Here is a 24,031-nt window from a genome sequence, read left to right as displayed (position 1 = left end):
GGCTTTATTAAAGAAAACTACACTACAGGAAGGGCGAAGGAAACAGACCACAAGGGGTCCAAACAGGGTAGGGAGGATCAGGCAAGAACACTAGACACAGGACACACTGGGGAGCACATGCAGGCAGCAACATCAATGACTGGACTGAGGATCGCAGGACTGAAGGACACTTTTTACAGGGCATGTGAGGGAGCAGATGGGACAGCGGGGAAGACAGCAGGCTATACGTACACTAAGATGGGAGACACAGTGGAAGAGGGCAGGGCAAGACACCAGATGGGCACTGCTGCGGGACAAGGGCGCAGAGACCGAACACCATTAGGGGACGAGACAGACCAGGGTAGGCAGGGGCAACACCAGCACAGGGCACTCTGGGGGCAAGACGGGACACCACTAGGAGAACTTATATATTGTCTTATTGTTATTGTCTTATTGTTTTTAAGTTTAACACAAATATTTTCTCTTACCATTTAAATATAAACAACCATATTTAGAATAATGGCCACAGCATCTACAGTTTAAACAACTAATTATAAATATATTTCAATTGTGCCGCAAAATTTGCATGTACTATATCAGTGTCACGATCCGCTCCGTCCGATCCCGATGTGTGCCACGCCCCCTCATTACCTTGTGTTCATTCCTGTTTGTGATCATCTGTGTCCTGTTTCATTTGATTAGTCCTGTGTATATTAGACCGCGTCTCCCCATGTATGCCAGATTCGGCATTGTATTGTCCGTGGATGTCTCTGCGTGCTTGTCATTTGCCAATTAAACCCCGTTACCTGACTTCCTGGCTGCTGTCGCCTGCTTCCCGGCTCGCCTCCGTTGCCGAACGTGACAATCAGAACATAAAAATAAATATAGAATTAAGTATGCTAACAAAACATAATCTGAAGAAATAGCAAGAAACATACGAAGAGATGCTGCTCACCTCTGCGCCATCTCTCTGTCAGAAAGTTTTTGTTCAACCTGCAATTATTTTGTTAGAACTATTGAAACCACCGAGATTTTTAATTGGTCGAAAAGTATGAAGATATGTATTGTCATTATTTTCAACGAATGAAAACAAAGAATTTATTGTCAGGGAGGGACGAATTTGTAGCTGGTCCAATCAGGAGTAGTATCTTTAGTTTGTGCATACTGTAGCTGGGCGTGATTGGATATCTAGCCGCCTTTCAAGCCCCCGAATCATGTATCTACTTGTCAATAGGAAACCACGCAGCTCTGTCTATAATGTCTGTCTGTAATTTTTTTTATGACATTATGTTTTTGCTAGGCAGCATTACGGTAATGCGTAATACCGCTGTATTGGGGGTGTACCACCGCTGTATTTCCATAGCTTGTTGACGCAATTAGCATTTTAGCGACGTTGGTAGGGCGACGTCAACTCTCAGCGAATTTCATAGGCAACATCTACAATTCAGGAACTAGTAGGTCTTCAGATAGCTGTTCACGCTTTTGAGAAAGAAGACTATAGTTCTTGTTATTCAAATTCTGTATCCTGGTATTTTTAATTTCGAAGATATGTAATATACAAGTTTTTTGATAGACTAAATTTTGGTTTGATTTCTATTTTATTTTATGTTAAATAACGTTCATATAAAATCATTTTAGAATTAGTGCAGTGTTTCGTTTAAAATTAGTGCAGTGTCCTTAAAAACTGCATGTTCAAACCTAACGCCATGCCATAACTGCTTTGCAGATATTTCATTCAGGAATCTATAGAGGATATACGTAAGCCAGTCTGTGTATGTTTGTGTCTATGTGTGTTTGGGTGGGTGGTCATGTATATATTATGTTGTGGGGACCAAATGTCCCCACAGTGTTATAAAAACATGTTATTTTGACTTTGTAGGGACATGTTTTTGGTCCCCAAAAGAAAAAACTGACTCAGTTTTATAAAATTCTGTTAATGCAATCAAAGGAATAATAATTCCAAAAGTCTTGTATTTTGTTTGGTTACTTACTGTTACTTCTTGCTTACTACTGCAGGGATTTTGGATTAAGGTTGCCATAATTAGGATTGGGGTTATGCCCATACAAATGAATGGAGAATCCCCACAAAGACTCAGATACCTAATCTGTGTGTGTGTGTGCGCGCACACGTGTGTGTGTGTCTGTTTGTGTGTGTGGATTAGGTTTATATTACATGGTGGGGACCAAATGTCCCCCGCAATGTGATAAAAACCTGTTATTTTGATGCTTTGGGGGTGTTTTTCAGGTCCCCACAAAGATCTGTCAATACTAATAAAAAACTAAAGATGCCAGAAGTCTTGTATTTGGTTTGGTTACTTATGGTTAACGTTAGGGCTGGGTAGGGGTTAAGGTTGTCATGTTGGATTACAGTTTTCCTCATAGAAATGAATGGAGAGTCCCCACGAAGATATAATTATAACCCTATGTGTGTGTGTGTGTGTGTGTGTGTGTGTGTGTGTGTGTGTGTGTGTTGTGTGTGTGGTATCAGATCAGTTCCTGAGAGTTCAGTAGTCTGACGCCATGTTTCTGAGTCTGGGTGTGAAGGCCTGAATGCTTTTCCAGATGCTAGGAGGGTGAAAAGATAATGTGAGGGGTGGGTGGGGTCATCCACAATGTTGGTGGCTTTGCGGATGGAATGTGTGATGTGAATGTGCATGATGGATGGGAGAGAGACTCTAATGATCTTCTCAGCTATCCTCACTATCTGCTGGTCTTGTGATCTGAGGCTTGGAAAAACATGTTGTGCTGCTCAACCTTAGCACAATGATATGGGTGAATCATGGACGCAATAGAATTTGGGGATGATTAGTCCATACAGGGACAGAATCATTCCATACCTCAATCACCTCGTACGTATGTCTGCTAGGTGGAGTTGGAGTTGCTCCTAACTGTGCACAGTGGAGTTGAACAATCACAACTTCCCAGAATTTTACAGTAACAGGAGGACAGTGAACAACTCTTATTAATTCTATGCTGTGTGGACGATGTAATCGCCCACGAGTTTGCCTTAATACACAGGACATTCAAGCCATTGCAGAATACAAACCACAAATGCAGCTCCCTCCACCAGCAACGCCAATGTAGAAACTGCCACAAAATCCATGCCCCCTGATAACCAGCCCCTTATATTTTCACTACCGTCGTGGGGACCGTACTACAAAGAGTCAACGCAAGGTAAGCTGCAAAGTGCAAACAAATTTACAACTCACCATACATAGTGCACTACGTTTACTTTGTTTGTACTATGTGTACAGTCTTTGCACCTTGTCTGTTTGGCACTATATGTCGGTCATTCCTGTTATTCAGTGACTTTTCTGTCCTCATGGTTTACTTATATTTTCTCTAACATGAGTCACATATTTAAAACAAATATATATTTAGGTCTTCGTTATCACGTAAACAGAGACAATACGTATTAAAACTTTTATTGATATATGTATTAAGGCTGCCGTGATTAGTGGGCGTAGTCGATGACATGTTCTTCATGAATATCACTACGCAATTATTGGAGTAGTTATTCTCTAAAGCCCTGCAGTGACATGTAGTTTGTTGTTGTCAAAATGGGAGGGGCCAATACAAAGCACGGGTCTTAGGGAATTCTGATTAAATATACAGGCTTATTAATCCTGTTAATATAATTAGCATATGACCACTATTACTGTAAATAAATTCACAAACCGCAAAACTAACACCAATTGTCTGTCTACCTGCAATGATCTGTCTGCAGACTGAAAAACTGGGGAATGAAGTGTAAACCGACCAATCAAACCACAATGGACTCGTTGGGGGAGGGATTAGACAGAGGGTGAATAGAGATGTGCATCATGAGAAAACAATATGTTCTTTTCGAACACTGAAGCATGCATACTCTATTCTAGTAGATCATAAATATAATATTATAAACTGAAAGTGAGCAAAATAATGCCCTTTAAGCAACAGTAGGCTGCTGTCCATGGTGCTGAAAACCTGGATTGTCAAATTTTACATTCAATTTTTTCACCTACTTTAACTGTAACCCTCTTATTTTGTTGGCAGTGATGCTCTGTGAAGTCTACAGAGGTGGGTATAGAAAGGATTAAAGTGGGTAATATGTGATTTAGATTAACTATTTTAAACCTGCATTGTAAAATAAAATGTGAACAGATGAAACACCAATACATTCAATCAATTAGTCCTTGTCTGAAATGGTCAAATTTTCCTTTTAAACAAGAGATCTTTTTTTTTTCAGAACAGTCTGGGTGCATCTTCTGTCCTACCAGACCGGGGTCGTGGTAAGAGCACTTCTTCTTAAGAAGTGGTTCTCAGTGGTTGGCTCACCATCTCCTTCGACAAGGAGAGAATTCAAATCATGTGGTTCTTCTGGATCTTCAAAAAAACCCAATCAAGACTCCAACTTAGCAACACCTGCAGTTTGTTGTTGCAAATAATAAAGTATTTGAGTGACTAGAGGGGATACCTGACTACCTAAGAGAGAAGCGGATTTATCCAGGACTGGGTCATGGACAACTTTGGCATCTGTTCCTGTAATGAGCTCATAATCATGGAGTTTAAGGATATGGCTAGATAGGTCCAGGAAGAATGAGCTTTGTGGGGGTGGGGGCATAAGCAGCAGCCAAACAGATCTTACTTCCCCCAACTCAGACAGGATACAGCAGAACCTGTGGTGAGCATCAGCCCCAGAATCGAGAGTGAAAATTTGAGGGGCAGGTTGGACATTTAATTAAACAACAGCAACAATGTAACAGTCATGCAATTTTGTGATTAATAACTGGGGTGGAGACAGCAACTCCTGGATGGGCAAACAAAGCAATCAGAGCTGCTACAGGGAAGCACATTGCACAGCAGCCATAGCGATCATGGTGACCTGCAGGAATTGGCCGGCGAACTCGGTGCAGTTCAATGGCGTTAAATAGGGAGAGTTCCAAGATACTGGAAGTCATCCATGGTAATATTCACATCCTCAGGAGTATCATATAAAACTTGTGTAAGCCTCAACTCCTTCAATGCCCTGATCGGGGCATTCATCGCTTTCCTATCTGCAGCTGTTTTAGCACTAAAATATTGGTAAAAAAAGAGATTCTCCTACAAAAAGTCAGAAAAGTCAAAGTGCATGATAATAGGAGGGGGACGTGAAGAGTTTTCTGACGGCCGTACAGCCTATGAGCACAGCGAATGGCTGACTGAAAGGCAGAGAGCTGAGGGAAAGTAGGGGCCTGAGTTACTGTATCACACCCAGCCAGGGCGTTGAGGGTGTCCGGCTTGGTGACCTCAGGATTAGGTCTCTGCCTTTTGCAGATGATGAGGTCCTGTTGGCCTCATCGGACCGTGACCTTCAGCTCTCGCTGCGACAGTTCGCAGCCAAGTGTGAAGCGGTTGGGATGAGAATCAGCACCTCCAAATCCGAGACCATGGTCCTCAGCCGGAAAAGGGTAGAATGCTCTCTCTGGGTCGGGGATGGGGTCCTTCCCCAAGTGGAGGAGTTTAAGTATCTCGGGGTCTTGTTCACGAGTGGGGGGACGATGGAGCGGGAGATCTACAGGCGGATCGGTGCGGTGTCCACAGTGATGCGGGCGCTGCATCGGTCTGTCAAGGTAAAGAAGGAGCTGAGCCAAAAGGCGAAGCTCTCGATTTACCAGTCGATCTACGTTCCTACCCTCACCTATGGTCACGAGCTGTGGGTAGTGACCGAAAGAACGAGATCGCGAGTGCAAGCGGCCAAAATGAGTTTCCTCCGCAGGGTGGCTGAGCTCTCCCTTAGAGATAGGGTGAGGAGCTCGGTCATTCGGGAGAGACTCAGAGTAGAGTCGCTACTCCTCCGCATCGAGAGGAGCCATCTGGTCAGGATGCCTCCTGGACGCCTCCCTGGAGGTGTTCCGGGCATGTCCCACTGGGAGGAGGCCCCGGGGAAGACCCAGGACATGCTGGAGGGACTATGTCTCTCGGCTGGCCTGGGAACGCCTCGGGATTCCCCCAGAGGATCTGGATGAAGTGGCCGGGGAGAGGGAAGTCTGGGTTTCCCTGCTGAGACTGCTGCCCCCGCGACCCGACCTCGGATAAGCGGATGGATATTCTTGTACTGTCCACTTTCTTCCGTGACAATGCAAATTTCCCACTTGTGGGACTAATAAAGGAGTATCTTATCTTATCTTATCTTATCTTATCATCTTAATTAGGGAATCTCCAGTGTGTGACTGCCCTCTAGTGGATAAACAAAATTCAACTACATAAGTCAATATTATAGTGTTTTCCAATCATTTTCACACTTGTCTCAATACCATGTCCACTTTTTCAAAACACTTCACACTGTGAACTTTACAAACATGCACCTGAGCATATCAGTTAACTTTCGGTGCAATATGCACTAAAACCACCAGAACACTTCACACTTCACCCAAAAGTGACACACGCTGCCAAACCTATAGCACACGCACTCTCTCACAAGATGACTTTGTCACACAAAGAACAATGCATGAAAAAACACAAACAACTTGAAGCGCTGCAAAATGCATATATATGATGTGTTGTTGTATCCTATATTTTCACACGTTTATTGCAAAGTAAAAGAAAAACGTATGCCATTTCTTACAGTAAACATTGTAATACAAACAAATAATACAGTAAATAAATTCAGCTGCGCAATACACTGGAAAAGAAAAATACATTACAGCCACCTACTGAAAGTACATTACATTCAATACAGAAAAAAACAAAACAAACATAGCCAAATAGCAAAGTTTGACTGTATACAGTTAAGTATACTGTTGTCCTGGACTAATCCATTTGGTCCCTTGCATTTGGCCATAAATTTTCATCGACATCACACTGAATATTTTCTCTTGCAATACACCAAGGAAAAAATCTCTTTGAGTGTCTTATCCAGCTCTGGATGTCCTCCACATGGATGTCCACACACCCAGCAGCCATTGCATCTAAAAGCGACATCTGATCATGTGGGCGATGGTCATATACCTTCCATCCCCATGCAGAAAAAAATCCTTCAGTCGGGTTGAGGAATGGAGAGTATGGTGGCAAGAATAATGACATCATCCAGGGATGGGCTATAAACCACTCTGTGACTTGGCGGGAATGATGAAAGGCCACATTGTCCCACACAATCACAGATACCAGTAAATTCTTCCTCTCCCTCCTGTGGGAGGTAAATGCTAAATCCTACAGTAGTGGGTTACAGTAAAGACAAACGTGCATCGATGCATCAGTTTTTTCCTGGAGACTTCCCTCAAATCACACCACTACAGTAATATATACACCAATCAAATGCCTTCAGTCAGAATGCTCTACATAGTGTATAGTACCTGTTGCTTTGCCTGAAAATCCTGACAATTGATGCCTCTGTGGATCTAGGCAGGTGGAGTGGAACTCTTAGACCCACTTTCCTCAGGGACAGACCATGATTTCCAACATGGTCAAATACTGTGGCTCTGATTTCATCAGTAGCCAAGATTCTTCCTCTTCCTCTCCGTTTGTGTCTTCTTGCTCTTCCTCTGCCTCTTACTGCATCCATTTTTCACTAGCTAAAGAAAAATGGCAATGGAAAATGCCAATCCAAAGATTTGCACATATGGCAAATTGGCACTAACCTCACAAATTACTAGATAGGTGCTTAGCTGAAATTATAGGCAGGTATGTGTTTTCATTCAGCTTTCCAGCTTCAAGCATTGTAAAGTGCTGTAGTTGTACAAAGTTTTGCTGGTGGCAAACACTGACTGAGAGAAGTATTCATGAAATTTGGGGGAAGTGGTGATTGAATGCATATTGTGTCAAAGCAATGCAAAAGCATACATAGTTTAGCTCACATAGTCCAATTTTATGGTGCATGTGTTAAGTGGACAAGGTAAAAAGTGGACATGGTATTGAGACACGCGTCAAAATGATTGGAAAAAAGTGTAATACATTTAACCCCCGTATGTTTTATGGCTTCACTGTGAGGCTTGACTTATTTCCCTCCTCAATGATCAGTTTAATATAACTGGTGAAGCTGTAAATTAGTTTAGTCATGACTTCAGAAGTTACCCTGACAAGGGATTCTGTACAATCAGAGATGGAGCTGCTGGTTGGGCTGGTCATCGCCTGCTTTTTCTGACTGATGTAGGTCTGAATGTAAAGTTTCAAACTGCTTAATATGTATTAATCTGTTTTATAATGTTCACACAAAAACAGCTTTTAATGTGTGTTGCACCTTACATCTCCTACTGTACAATGTGCTTCTGCATTTGATTCCTCCTTGACTGGGGGGTAAAGAGAAATAACTAGCAAGAAAGACAGAGAGAAACTTTTCGGAGGTGCTATTGTACAAAGTTGAACTGATTGTCCAAAGACTTCTTGCTGTCAAATTTAAATGTGATTTTTGTGTCTCTTTCAGTAAATTATCTTGAAATACATTGATATCTGAAGTTAACTGAGGCCCTTGCTATTCATTGTGTCCGACTCTCCAATCCTTACCTCTCCCTACAAACCTAGACACTGGTCCACTGTAATCTAGCTGCATGATCGGGTCGCTCCTGTTGGTAGCAGGTTACATGTCAGACCACTGTAGATGCAGCAGTATGCATTGCAGCCTCTTATGTGCATGCAATGAAGGTACACTGGTGAAGCTTCTCCATGCCATACAGAATAGGGAAGCACTGGAGGCAGTGTGTGGCTCAGTGGGTTAAGCCTCTGTGGCTGTGATTGGAAAGTCACTGGTTCAAGCCCAACCTCAGCATGTCTGTGGCTGCTTTAAATGAGGCCCTTAACCCCCAGCTTCCTGGGCACTGCCATGGGTGGCTGCCCTTCACAGCCAGGTTCCCCTTTGCCTAAGGAGAGCAGTTTGGGGGAAGGATAAAGAGAATCTTTCCACAGGCATCAATGAAGTATCTATTGTTAGAGGCTCCTTTTCTATCTGAGCATATCCTTGCTCAGTTTGCATGAGTGCTCTGCTCCCAAAAGCCACTGGTTTCCTGCATTGTATCACAGCTGCACCCAAACTGGTGTCTGAAGCATCACACTGGAGAATCAAGTCTTCCTTGGGATCATAATATTTCAGTACCGGTGCATTCACAATGGACTCTCTGATTTTGGAGAATGCAGCATCCTGAATGTCTGTCCACTCCCACAAACTGCCTTCATGGGTCAATTGTCGCAGAGGCTCACACTGGTCTGAACGGTGGCTGCAAAACTTGGCTAAGAAATTTACCATTTTTAGGAGTCTTTGCCCCCCTGCTTTGGGCATCTGCTGGATTGCTTTGCCTTTTTCTGGATCAATTTGAAGTCCATCCACTGTCAGTAAATATCCTATGAATGGAACAGCGTCTGTCTCAGTCTTAGTTTACATTTAGCTTGATGTTTTCCTCAGTACATCTGTCTATAAATTACGTCAGTGTTCTGTCACGATCTTTCTCTGCCAGTTCCATTGTGTCTCCCTCACCTGTGATTGAAATGCCATCTGTAATCACATGAACTCCCTCCAAGCCGTTCCAGGGCTCAGTCATCTTTGGAAAATCTCTGGAGCAGTGCTGATGCCCATAGGTATGCACAGCCACCTGTACCTGCCACAAGGGGGCGAGAAAGTGGTCGGGTAGCTGAAGTTTTCCTCCAGCTTGACATGCCAACAGCCATTTCTGATGTCACACACTGAAAAGCTTCTTTAGATCTAGCAAGATGTCATCAATGGTAGGGAGAGGAAAATGGTTCCTCTTCAGTGCTTTATTCAGTGGTTTAGGGTCTGTACACACGCTGAGCTCACCGTTTCGCTTCTTTGTGAATTCTGCTCTAAAATAGCTGTTAATTACTACAGGAATTTTGGTGGTAATGTCTATTAAAGAATGTTTACAAATATCATAAATTGGATTAAAGAAGTAACTGGAGCAGTTGAATAGTTCTGCAGTCTCTGTCATTCAATTCAATTCAATTTTATTTATATAGCGCATTATCACAACATTACATTGTCTCAATGATCTTTACATTTCTGCCTCGTAAGGACCCCCCATTGAGTAAGCCAAAGGCAATGGTGGCAAGGAAAAACTCCCTAAGAGGAAGAAACCTTGGGAGGAACCAGACCCAAAGGGGGAGCCCATCCTCCAGGGGCCAGCAGATGAGTCAAACAAACAAGATGAAATGACTAAGCTAATACAGACAAGATGAAATGACTAAGCTAATACAGGGGTTGAAATATATGTCTCAATGCAGCGGCCGACCGGTGCAGGCACGTGGTGCTTGATGCACGATGGCAGGATTAATAGACACACAGCCGCAGGGTGGATGGCGAGGCATCGTGTTGAGCCAAGGGCAGGCAGGTTGGAGGGTAGGTGCCGGAGGTGGAGGTAGTTGTCTTGCAGGCCGCAGAGGCATAAACTCTTCAACGACATTGTGCTCCAGGGAGCACACCCCAGAAGGGGTGAGGGAGGAAGTAAGAATAATTGTGTATTAGCCAGAGTTGAGGAAACCAGAGGCAGTGCAAGCAAAACGATCGAGTGCAATATTCGTCTAGGCTCCGGCAGATCTGGGTATAGCAGCATGAGAAATAGGGAGAGACAGGCGGGAACACAGGCATGGGGACTCCCTGAACATCAGCACTCTAGTGTAGAGCCAGAGTGACAGCACTGACGCCTCAGTTTATCCAAAGCCAATGACACCGATCCCCACCCAGCTCTTCACCTCATACTGTTAGTCTGACTGGGAGTGAGCGACTAGCTGGAACCAGAACTAGGTTTCCTATACGCTAAGCTATACAAGTGCGTTTTTAATCTAGACTTGAAAAGCGAGAGTGTGCCTGAATCCCGCACATCCGCCGGGAGACCATTCCACAGCTGCGGAGCTCTGTAAGAGAATGCTCTGCAGCCTGCCGTAGCCCTGTCTACTTCAGGAACTAATAGATATCCTGCTCCTTGTGAACGAAGCAGGCGAGGAGGGTTGTAAGGGACCAGAAGATCATTGAGATATTGTGGTGCAAGGCCATTCAGAGTTTTGTAAGTCAATAGTAATAATTTGTAGTCAATCCTAAACTTGACCGGTAGCCAGTGCAGGGAAGTATGTAACTGGGGGGAAACGGAAAGCCCCAAAAAATCATATTATAAGTAGGCACTGTAATAGGCCTACCCTTTGTTGTCTGTATTTAAACGCCAGGAGTATTAGGAATAAAATTCATGATTTAGAGGCTCTTATCTCATCAGACTCTTATGATATTATAGCAATAACTGAAACGTGGTTGAGTGATAAGGATGGAGAAGAATATAATATGGATGGTTACACATTGTTCCGTAAAGACCGTATAGGTAAGAAGGGAGGTGGTGTTGCAGTATATGTAAAGGAAAACTTGCAGGCAAGGGAGCTTACTGATATAAGTAAAAGTACGGAAGCTATATGGGTAAAATTAGATGCTACAAACTCAAATAGCCTAATTGTCGGTGTTTGTTACAGAGCACCCAATGTAGCTGTTGAGGAAAGCAGATTGTTATACAGTGATATTAGGATTATGAGCAATAAAAATGATGTGGTAGTTATGGGTGATTTTAATCTACCGGGGATGCAGTGGGACATTGTTGCTGGCTCTTCTGAAAATGAACTTGACATGGTGGGATTAGTACAGGATTGTTATTTGTACTCAGTTTGTTAACACCCCTACCAGGGGAGATGCCATTCTTGATCTTGTTTTGTCTAATAACCAGGACAGGATTGGTAAATTAGATGTTTTAGAACCACTTGACAGTAGCGATCATAACATGGTTAAATTTGAGGTTAAGTTTAGTGCCCGAAGAGCAAAGTCCAAATCAAAAATATATAATGTTAGGAAGGCTAACTTCAATTGTATGAGATTAAAACTAGAAACTGTGAACTGGATGGAGTTAATTAACAAAACTGTTGAAGAGGCATGGGGATTTTTTAAAAGCACATTATTGCAAGTACAAGAGGACTTCATACCTGTTTCTAACAAGAATAAATCAAGGAAATTGCAACCTAGGTGGTTTAATAGGGACATAAAGTATAAAGTAAGGAGGAAAAGGGCTTTGTTCCAGAGATGGAAAATAACTGATGATGACATAATAAAGCAAGAGTATCTAAATCTACAGGCTGAGTTAAAAAATGACATTAGACGAGCTAAAAGGAATGTCGAAAGGAAGATCGCATTGGAGGCTAAGGATGACGTTAAAAGTTTCTTCCAGTATTTTAACTCTAAAAGAGCTCTAAAAGCTGAAATCACTAATCTGCAGGATAGTAAGGGTCTTATAATTGAAAACGACATTGACATAGTAAATGAGTTCAATGATAGTTTTGCACGGGTATTCACTGTTGAGGACACTAGTAACTTACCAGTTCTTATTACTAATCCAACATCGTCTATAACTAATATATATATAACTGAAGCTGATGTTTTGCAAAGCCTAGCTAAGCTCAAAATAAATAAATCACAGGGCCCTGATGGCATCTTACCTATAGTGTTAAAAGAGATGAGGGATATTATTTGCCAACCCTTAACATTACTGTTTCAAAAATCCTTATCTGAAGGTGTGGTACCTTCTGATTGGAAGCATGCCAACATAACGCCCATTTTCAAAAAAGGGGATAGAAGTAATTTGTCAAACTATAGGCCAATCAGTCTAACTTGTATAACTGGTAAAGTTATGGAGGCTATAATCAAAGAGAAAATGGTAGATTACCTGGACTCAAATAACATTTTGAGGGATAGCCAGCATGGATTTAGGAGAGGTAGATCCTGTTTAACAAATCTGTTGGAGTTTTTTGAGGAAGCTACTCAGGAAGTTGATGATAAGAAGGCCTATGATGTCATCTATTTAGATTTCCAAAAGGCTTTTGATGTTGTTCCCCACAAGAGGCTCTCACTTAAACTCAAAGCGACAGGTATTTTAGGAACTGTAGCGACTTGGATTGATAACTGGTTAACGGATAGGAAGCAGCGAGTAGTTATAAGAGGCTCGATGTCACAGTGGGCCTGCGTTCATAGTGGGGTACCGCAGGGTTCAATTTTAGGACCACTTTTGTTCCTTATTTACATAAATGATATAGACACCAATATATACAGTAAACTGGTGAAATTTGCAGATGACACCAAGGTGGGTGGTGTAGCAGATACTGAACTAGCGGCTCAGCAGCTACAGCGGGATCTTAATTTAATTAGTGACTGGGCTGACACCTGGCAGATGAAATTTAACATAGACAAATGTAAGGTACTCCATGTAGGGAGCAGAAATATAAAGTACAGGTATTTTATGGGACCTACTGAAATAAAGGTAGCTGATTATGAGAAAGACCTTGGTGTGTATGTAGATGCTTCCATGTCTCATTCTCGCCAGTGCGGGGAAGCAATAAAAAAGGCCAATAGGATGTTGGGGTATATCTCCAGGTGTGTGGAGTTTAAGTCAAGGGAGGTAATGCTAAGATTATACAATTCCTTGGTGAGACCTCACCTAGAATATTGTGTACAGGTTTGGTCACCATATCTTAAAAAGGACATAGCGGCCTTAGAAAAGGTGCAGCGTAGGGCCACAAGAATGATTCCTGGTCTTAGAGGAATGTCATACGAGGAAAGGTTATTTGAGCTAAATCTGTTCAGCCTCAAGCAAAGGAGACTGAGGGGGGACATGATTCAGGTCTATAAGATTCTAACAGGTTTGGATGCTGTTCAACCGAATAGTTACTTCAGCATTAGTTCAAATACAAGAACTCGTGGCCATAGGTGGAAATTAGCGGGAGAACATTTCAAACTGGATTTAAGGAAACACTTCTTTACACAGCGTGTAGTCAGAGTATGGAATAGTCTTCCTGATAACGTAGTGCAAGCTGAATCCTTGGGTTCCTTTAAATCAGAGCTAGATAAGATTTTAACAACTCTGAGCTATTAGTTAAGTTCTCCCCAAGCGAGCTCGATGGGCCGAATGGCCTCCTCTCGTTTGTATATTTCTTATGTTCTTATGTTCTTATGTTCTTAAGACAGGATAGGGCTAATGTGATCAAATTTTTTAGTTTTTGTTAGAACTCTGGCAGCTGCATTTTGTACTAACTGAAGTTTATGTAGGGATCCAGATGGACAACCCGAAAGGAGGGCATTGCAGTAGTCCAATCTAGAAGTTATAAAGGCATGTATTAGTTTTTCTGCATCTTGAAAGGACAGCAACTTCCGAAGCTTGGCTATGTTCCGTAGATGATAAAATGCCGTACTGGTAATGCTATTTATGTGAGCACTGAAGCAGAGGTCGGAGTCTACCAGGACACCAAGATTTCTGACCACTGTTTTAAATTGAGTAGGGAGGCCGCTAGGGTTGGGGTTTACAAACTTATTGCGGGCCTCCTTAGGACCGATTAAAAGAACCTCAGTTTTTTCAGTATTTAACATGAGGAAATTCCTTGCCATCCAACAACGGATGTCTAGCAGACAGTCGGCTAAAGAAGAGAGCTGGGATGCGTCACTAGGTTTAACAGATATATACAATTGTGTATCATCAGCATAACAATGAAAATTAACACTGTAATTTCTAATTATGTTACCAAGCGGTAGCATATATAGATTGAACAGTAGGGGGCCCAGCACTGATCCCTGCGGGACACCATATCTTACTTTAGTGGCTATGAATGACTCATTTTTTACATGGACAAACTGGTAACGATCAGTGAAATACGAACGAAACCACAGTAGTGCTATCCCTTTAATGTCAATCAATGTTTCCAACCGGTCCAAAAGAATATTATGGTCTACAGTATCGAATGCTGCAGTTAGATCCAGTAAGAATAATAGCGATATACAGCCACGGTCGGAAGCCATAAGCAAGTCGTTTATCACTTTGACTAAGGCCGTTTCTGTGCTATGATTGGGTCTGAAACCAGACTGATATAGCTCGTTAGCATTATTATCTTGAAGAAAGGAGGACAGCTGGTGAGCAACAACTTTCTCAAGAATTTTAGAAATGAAGGGAAGATTTGAGATGGGTCTATAGTTTCCTAAGTCACTAGGTTCAAGATTTGGTTTCTTTAGGATAGGTCTAATAACAGCCATTTTAAAAGATTTAGGAACATATCCAAGACTAAGAGATGAGTTTAACAAGTTTAACAATGTAGTGCTAATCAGTGGTGCAATTTCCTTAAGTCGATTGGTGGGTATTGGGTCATCAAGGCTAGTAGTGGGTTTGCAAGAGGAAATTAACTGAAGGAGTTCTGTCTGCACTACAGGAGTGAAACATTCAAAGATGTTATCATTAGTACTAATAACACTAGCACTAGCAGAGGATTGGTGGTTGTGTGCAACCGTGGGCGTGCTCGTGATGGTATGTCTAATCGTGGTTATTTTATTATTAAAAAACGCAATAAAGGCATCACTACCAAGAGCTTCTGGGACATGTGAGTTTAACATTGAACGATTCTTTGTTAACCTAGATACAGTTTCAAATAGGAATTTAGGATTGGTTTTGTTATTTTCTATTAGTTTAGAGAGATACATAGACCTAGCAGTCATTAGTGCATGTCTATACTTAGACAGGCTCTCTTTCCAGGCAAATCTAAAAACTTCTAATTTTGTTGACCGCCATTTGCGTTCTAGCTTTCGTGAAGCTTGTTTAAGTTCACGTGTACGGTTAGAGTACCAGGGGGCAGGTTTCTTATCCCTATGTTTTATTTTCTTGAGTGGTGCTACATGATCAAGAGTGGTACGAAATGATTCTACCATGTTCACGGTTACCTGTTCAAGTTCATTTACACATGACACTTCAGAGGTTAGGTTAAAGGACTGTGGGAGCTGTTCCAGAAAAGTTGCAGCGGATAATGAGGCTATGGAACGTCTAGTATCGTACCTCTGGTCTGGGGCCTTAGGGGAGTTATGTTGTATTTGAAATGTTAAAAGGTAATGATCTGAAAGTAGAGGATTCTGAGGGATAATTGATATGTGTTCTACCAGGACACCATGACTAAGAATCAGGTCTAGGGTGTGGTTACAGGCATGAGTTGGCCCAGTTACATTCTGATGTACACCGACAGAGTCAAGAATGGCAGTAAATGCTTTTGTTACTGGATCACTTTCATTTTCCATATGAATATTAAAATCACCAACAATCAAGGCCTTGTCGGTAGTAACCACCAAGCTTGTTAGCTTGTCATTGCCACGCCATGACAGAATGACTCCCTAAGCAGGATGATCCCCAGACTCTGTGACACCCCGTCTGTTGGGATTCGTGTCCTTTGCTCCTGCAGGTGACCCAGTGGTGATGGGGTCAGAGCCCCAGTCCTTGGTATCTGTTTTGGTCCCAGCACCCAGCCTCCTGCCTTGGCCCAAGCCACTGGCCTACGTACCTCAGTGGATCGTCAACAGTCCACTAATTGATCCATGGAGCGATAGTGACTGGAGGAGCCCAAGGAAGAGGAAGACCTTACTGGGCTTCTTGTAGTGACGCAGACAACCTGCCCTTACTGCTCCCTCTTGTTGCCCAGAAGGTCCGGCTCCCTGGAACTCAGCCATGGAAGGCCACTCAACACATCACTTCTCTGCGACATGGTGCCTCAAAACTCTCCACAAATTCTTCCATTGACTCCCCAAAGTGCACAGCTGCTTTGCTCGCTTTCTCTGGACATTGAAATAGGAGATGGCGGAAGGCAGCTGACCTGATATCACTAAACCCAGTTCAGGTAGTGTCCAGTCCCAGTGAAATCACTGCAGCTTCGCCCTGTGGAAGAATAATTAGTTAAAATTTGTCTATTACTATTACTAATAAACTGGTCTTTGTTCATTACTGAAAATGTAATCGAAGTTCCCTTCAAATGACTCAATATTTCTTGTAGGTGATTGTGTAATCACCTGGGTTACCCCCTTAGATACTACATCCCATAATTATCGTCATCCTGACCTTCTGTAGGCATTAATCCCATGTCAGAGTGTGTCTGCACAGCTATTTCCTTCCATTCTCTCACACAAAGTGCATCACAAAGCCTCTTTTGTTCAAACCATGGCTCCCTTGTTTAATACTACAAATTCTATTGTCATCATAAGCAAATATACATGCCTTGTGCATAGTAAATCTTTTAGTGTCCAAGCAGCATAAAGAAAAATTATGATGCATTTTATTATGAGTTTTATGCTGCATATAGTAATAATAATAGAATGACTTGCTGAAGTATTTGGTGCTAAACATTCAACCGTGTGGTTTTGTCACTTCCTGTTTAAAGTGTCCACTCCCCTTTCACTCTGCCTGCTGTGTGTGAGAATAGAAACGACAGAGATAGTGAAAGTACAGAGGATGAGGAAGTGAGGGTCAGTCTCCACAGATCTGGGCTCAGTGACACACACACACATATGGATCCTCTGATGCTCCTGTTTCTTCTCATTGCTGGGCTCACAGGTGAGTGTCTCTCATTACAGTGGTACTGAGTAGAGATCTCTCTCCTGCTGCTCACACACTGTCAGCTGCAGTTTGGAGATCATGATGTCAGTTGTGAATTATGGCAGTCTTAATAAAAACATCTTTGTCTTGGAAATTGGAAATACATATTATATTCTTAGAAATGTACCCTGAATCAGGTAATTGAAACTATATACATAATATCTAAATATACTGCATGATATATATAAAGACTGTCAGTGCAGATAAACTGCTCCTGCCTCTTGTACCCTTTGGTTTTCTATGAGGCCTGTGATTGATCTTACTGGTGTCATTTCAGCAGCACAGGTGGTTATGTGAGCAGACAGCCGGGATGCCATCAGTCATTTCTGTGTGTACAGACAGAGGGGTCTAAACACCCAGCTTCATGTATTACTGCAGAAGGTCTCAGTGCTTATCAGGGGGCAAGATCAGTGTTAGGGGTCAAGGCTAAACCTGGTTGTCTTTCACTCTGCAGCAGATTTGGAGAGCTAGTTACCCTCTAGCTGGTAGAGACTGGGGGCAGCGTGGGGGCCTCACACCTCCAGGCTTGTGGTTTCGGTATCTGGCCCAGCTTTCTGTGGGCAGTTTGCATGGTCTTCCTGTATCTATGCTGGTTTCCTCTCAGTTCTCCGGTTTCCTCCCACAGGTCAATGTCTTTCCATGTAAAGGGCAGCCAATAGCGACATTTTTGCCTCTCTAGACGGCACTTCAGTGCATTCAGTCGTGCTACATGACACCTTTCTTGATGGTGAACTGTGTGCAGGTAGGTAGGTTGGTCTATCTCTCTAATCATGTCTAATCATGCAATATCAAAGAAAAGGACAGCCCCAGACAATTGATTTAATTATTGTGATAACTCAAAAAGTATTTGACAGATCTTTGGATAATAGAGGATCCGTGACTGATTTAATTTTGTGACGAAGCGCTCCAGAATTGAAGCGGTGTCACGTAGTGATGGCACATGAAAGGACAGCCATAGGTGTAGATTCAGTGAACCTGGTTACATTGAGACAAGTCGCCCAGTGTTGGGCTTTTAATAACAATGATTGTTGCATAGGTGGGAGGAGTGTGTGGGGGATACAGGTTGTTAAGGGTAGGGGTGTGTGAGTAGAGTGGGGACATTGAGTTGGATTTTCATGCCTTATAGTCAGAAGCCCATGTCTTCTGTTGCCCTTGCCGTGGTTCCCCAAAATCTCTCTGTCTCTTTAGTTTATACAGATATTAGATATCTGACTCATACCCCTGCCATCTCAGCACTGCTGACTGTTGGCTTTGAATGTGACCATGACTGCGTCTGTGTGCAGTTTGCAGGCTTCCTCTGTTCACATTGCATTTCTCCAGCTTCCAGTGCCCTGCAATGGATTGACATGCTGTTGAAGGTTTACCTCACTTTACACTGTGTGCTTCCTGCATTAGGACCTAAATAATTATACTAATGATTAAACAGCTATGGTGAAACATACGACTCTTTCAGGCGACAGTGATACCCAACTAATGTATAGCGTTTGTTTTTAAAATGAAATGAGAACAGATTAAAAGAGAGCTGAGCATCTCGATTGACTAACATTCCCACAGTGCCTCTTCAGGAGTCCTTTTAGACACCAAGTTCTGTGGTTCCAATTAGCACCATGAAGGTGCACAATGATATTCATGGGTATCATGGTCTGCAGCCAAATCACAATTATTTAACACTTTTTCTAGATTTTACATGTCTGCAGTGTTGGAACACACAATACACACAATATATATGCGGTGGGGCAACTTTTGCCCCCACTGTCTAAAAATGGGGGCATTTGCAATATTTGGGGTCACACTTTAAAAATTGTACTTAGAGCACAAAGTTTATGTTTTATGAGAGAAGAGCCCAGATTAAAATGCATACAGTAATCAGCTCCTTGTGCCAACATGAGTAAATAAGAATAATATTCCTATCAGGGGTTTTGCGAGGATGAGACTGAAGCTTTACCCTTTGTTTCTGCTGAGAGACATGCGGCGTGACTCATTTCTCTGCGCGTACAAGTTATCTTTGATCAGCGTTCATGGTTTGAGATTCAGATCGAGCTTTAGGTAATTATTTTCGAACTGGTTGGTTGGACTTCTAAGAAATTCGAGTTCTAATGAGTTCGAGAACTGAGGTACCACTGTACTAACAAATAGAAAACACAAAATACTGTACATGTATGACGTAATTGCCAGTTTATTGGTAAAATATTTTTGTTAAAGCTTTTTAAAAATTACATAATAATATAAGTGATATAAAAACCAGTGAGAATCCAAATACTATCTACAACTTCATAGAGTATTATACTCAATGCAGCCTCTGCAAATGTTTCCGGAATGTAGCCATAGCAATTTCTTCTGATGTAGCAGCAGATCTCCATCATGATCTCCAAACTGCAGCTGACAGTCTGTGAGGAGCAGGAGAGAGATCTCTACTCAGTACCACTGTAATGAGAGACACTCACCTGTGAGCCCAGCAATGAGAAGAAACAGGAGCATCAGAGGATCCATACATGTGTGTGTCACTGAGCCCAGATCTGAGGAGACTGACAATCACTTCCTCATCCTCTGTACCTTCACTGTCATGGTCGTTTCTATTCTCACACACAGCAGGCAGAGTGATGGGGGAGTGGACACTTTAAACAGGAAGTGACAAAACCACAAGGCTGAATGTTTAGCACTTCAGCAAGACATAACATCCAACCATCCATCCATCCATCTTCTATAGCTGCTTATTCTGTGCAGGATCCTGATGGCCCACAGTCTGGGCAGCAACCACTCGCAGGGAAAACACACCATTCACACACACATGCACACCTATGGTAACTCCAATAAACCTCAGCATGTTTTTGGGCTGTGGGGGGAAACAGGAGAACCCAGAGGAAACCCCACACTGACACGGGGAGAACATGCAAGTGCAGGGGGGACAATAAAACAAAATTAAAGTCTTCAGCTTGCTTGGTTTCTTGTGTCATTCATGTGACTCACAGCTGTTTTCTACAGATACACATATAAAGTGTGAAATGAAGAGCTGAGAGGGAGAGACACTGCAGAAAGCAGTGAAAGCCAGTACATACTGTCAGAGGTTACAATCTTTACGGTGTGTGTTTCTGCGTATTTCTTATCAATTGCAGGAAAACATTTTTCATGTTGCCTTTGTCCTGCAGTTTGCAGGAATAAATATTGTAATAATATTAGGAATTTTACAAATTTGGCAATATCAAATACAGTGATACCTCGGTATACGTCCTTAATCTGTTCCAGATCCTTGGACTTATACCAAACAGGATGTATACCAAACAAATTTTTCCCATAAGAAATATAAGGAAAATGATTAATCCGTTCCCATGAAAAAAAAATCCTATTGTTATTGGCATATTATATATTGATGGGGTTGTATAAAATAACTTAAACATTGCTTAATACTAAAATACATAAATATAAAAGCAATTAGATGAAACAAATGAAAAGAGAGTTATAGCGCGGGTTGTTCACTGAATGGTAGCAACTGGCGTACTGACGCTGGTGGGCAGTCGTGGCTTTGTCTTGAGAGGTAAACAAGGGAAGCGCGTGGTGTCCTGACTCATTATGACCCATACAAGTTCTAGCACATGAGTCGTATTCCAAACAAAGGCCATATACCAAACAAAATTTTCCGTGTCCAAGCAGGACGTATATCAAGTTGGACTTATTCCAGAGTGGACGTATACTGAGGTACCACTGTAATGGATAGTTGAACTTTACAAAGAATCATTGTAGCTCACTGGGTATAGAAATACATGTAAATGAAGCATGTAAGTTGATGTTATTAATGAGCTGTGTAACTTCCTTCTTTCTCACACATGAACATAAGCAGCTAAGATATTTTCAGACAGACACTTATTCTGAAAAGCAGAAATGTCGTCATACAGGATGTGAGGGTGAGACTCTGCAGAAACACTGTGTGCTGCATACAGAGGGTCTGACCTCAGGCCTTTGTTTCAGTCTTTGTTATGTTTTATACAGTTTGTTAAGTTCCACTGCAGTAGGTCCTTTTAATCTCAGTGGATCAGTAGGAAACAAGAGGCCCATTAGGATCGTGTTTCTGTGTGTGTACTCACACTTGGCCCAGTAGCCTCGCACCATGCCTGAGCAGGATTATCCCTCCTCCCACTCCCCGCTGGTCTGCGGTCACATTGCACTTAACATTTCGGGCCCCACCGCACTTGCGTCATCTTTGTATAACTTTTTGTGTTGAAGTGAAAATAGGAAACGCGCAATCGTACAGCACAGTGGAGTTTATGACTAATGTCCTTATATTGTGGCTTATTTGGGGTTGTTTTGGGCATGATGACAAACAGCCCTCATATAGATTTATCGAGTATGTAATGCAGCTATTTTTACTTATACGTGCTGCATGTATAAGAAAACAGTCCCACGTTTTACTAAATATCTAAGATTTTTGTGTTTTGCATCCAGCTGTTCCTAGACACTCTCATCAGCAGAAATTTCCAGCAAACACTGCACCTCTGCTGCAGACTAAATTGCCAGTTGCATCCTTGATGTGTCTCTAACACTGTGATGTGTATGAGTATGTGTATGAGTATGAGCATTGGTGCCTGTAATGCTGTGATGTGTAAAGGTACAGTATGTGTATGAGTATGCCTATTGGTGTCTGTAACGCTGTGATCTGTATAGGTACAGTATGTGTATGAGTATGCCTATTGGTGCCTGTAATGCTGTGATGTGTATAGGTACAGTATGTATATGAGTATGCCTATTGGTGCCTGTATCGCTGTGATGTGTATAGGTACAGTATGTATATGAGTATGCCTATTGGTGCCTGTAACACTGTGATGTGTATGGGTACAGTATGTATATGAGTATGCCTATTGGTGCCTGTAACGCTGTGATGTGTATAGGTACAGTATGTGTATGAGTATGCCTATTGGTGCCTGTAACGCTGTGAAGTGTATAGGTACAGTATGTGTATGATTATGCCTATTGGTGCCTGTAACGCTGTGATGTGTATAGGTACAGTATGTATATGAGTATGCCTATTGGTGCCTGTAACGCTGTGATGTGTATAGGTACAGTATGTGTATGAGTATGCCTATTGGTGCCTGTAATGCTGTGATGTGTATAGGTACAGTATGTGTATGATTATGCCTATTGGTGCCTGTAACGCTGTGATGTGTATAGGTACAGTATGTGTATGATTATGCCTATTGGTGCCTGTAACGCTGTGATGTGTATAGGTACAGTATGTATATGAGTATGCCTATTGGTGCCTGTAACGCTGTGATGTGTTTAGGTACAGTATGTATATGAGTATGCCTATTGGTGCCTGTAACGCTGTGATGTGTATAGGTACAGTATGTGTATGATTATGCCTATTGGTGCCTGTAACGCTGTGATGTGAATGGGTACAGTATGTGTATGAGTATGCCTATTGGTGCCTGTAACGCTGTGATGTGTATAGGTACAGTATGTGTATGAGTATGCCTATTGGTGCCTGTAACGCTGTGATGTGTATGGGTACAGTATGTGTATGAGTATGTCTATTGGTGTCTGTAACACTGTGATGTGTATAGGTACAGTATGTATATGAGTATGCCTATTGGTGCCTGTAACGCTGTGATGTGTATAGGTACAGTGTGTATATGAGTATGCCTATTGGTGCCTGTAACGCTGTGATGTGTATAGGTACAGTATGTGTATGAGTATGCCTATTGGTGCCTGTAATGCTGTGATGTGTATGGGTACAGTATGTATATGAGTATGCCTATTGGTGCCTGTAACGCTGTGATGTGTATAGGTACAGTATGTATATGAGTATGCCTATTGGTGCCTGTAACGCTGTGATGTGTATAGGTACAGTATGTATATGAGTATGCCTATTGGTGCCTGTAACGCTGTGATGTGTATAGGTACAGTATGTATATGAGTATGCCTATTGGTGCCTGTAATGCTGTGATGTGTATAGGTACAGTATGTATATGAGTATGCCTATTGGTGCCTGTATCGCTGTGATGTGTTTAGGTACAGTATGTATATGAGTATGCCTATTGCTGTCTCTAATCCAGACCCTAATGGTGTCTAGGGGGGCAGCGTGTGGCTCAGTGGCACTGAGTGTGCAGCTCAGAGGCAGACATCCCTCCTTCATCAGCTTGAGGCCTGAGGTCAGTCTCACCTTCTGTGTCATATTTTGGTTTTATTTTATCTGTATCCATTCCTCACTGGAATACCAGGGTCTCTCTCTGCTGTGCTTTCCTTACAACTTTGCTATTTGTTTTTGTAGCACTCAATATATTAGCCCCACAATACAGTTCAGATCTGCTATTCCCAAATTAATTTAATTTTAACATAACTTTTTAAATGTGTTGCTTATTGTACATTTCAATTATTTTTTATTATCTTATTTCTTGTATGCATGTTTCCATGTAATTTTATTTATATACTTTACTGTGAATGGAGAACTTGCTAATCAGTTCTCTCTAGCCTGGAAAGCACTTTGGGTCAATTCCTGTTGATTTTAAATACGCTCTACAAATAAATGACTTGCATATGGCTGCCCTCTAATGGATAAACAAAATTCAGCTACTCAAGTCAATATTAATACATTTAACCTTAGTATGTTTTATGGCATTACTGTGAGGCTTGACTGTATTTCCCTCCTCAATGATCAGTTTAATCTAGCTGGTGAAGCTGAAGGCAGA

The sequence above is a fragment of the Paramormyrops kingsleyae genome, unplaced genomic scaffold, assembly GCF_048594095.1.
Source record: "Paramormyrops kingsleyae isolate MSU_618 unplaced genomic scaffold, PKINGS_0.4 ups28, whole genome shotgun sequence".
Lineage (NCBI taxonomy): Eukaryota > Metazoa > Chordata > Actinopteri > Osteoglossiformes > Mormyridae > Paramormyrops > Paramormyrops kingsleyae.
The sequence above is the reverse complement of the archived record's forward strand: the minus strand, read 5'-3'. Positions refer to the sequence as shown.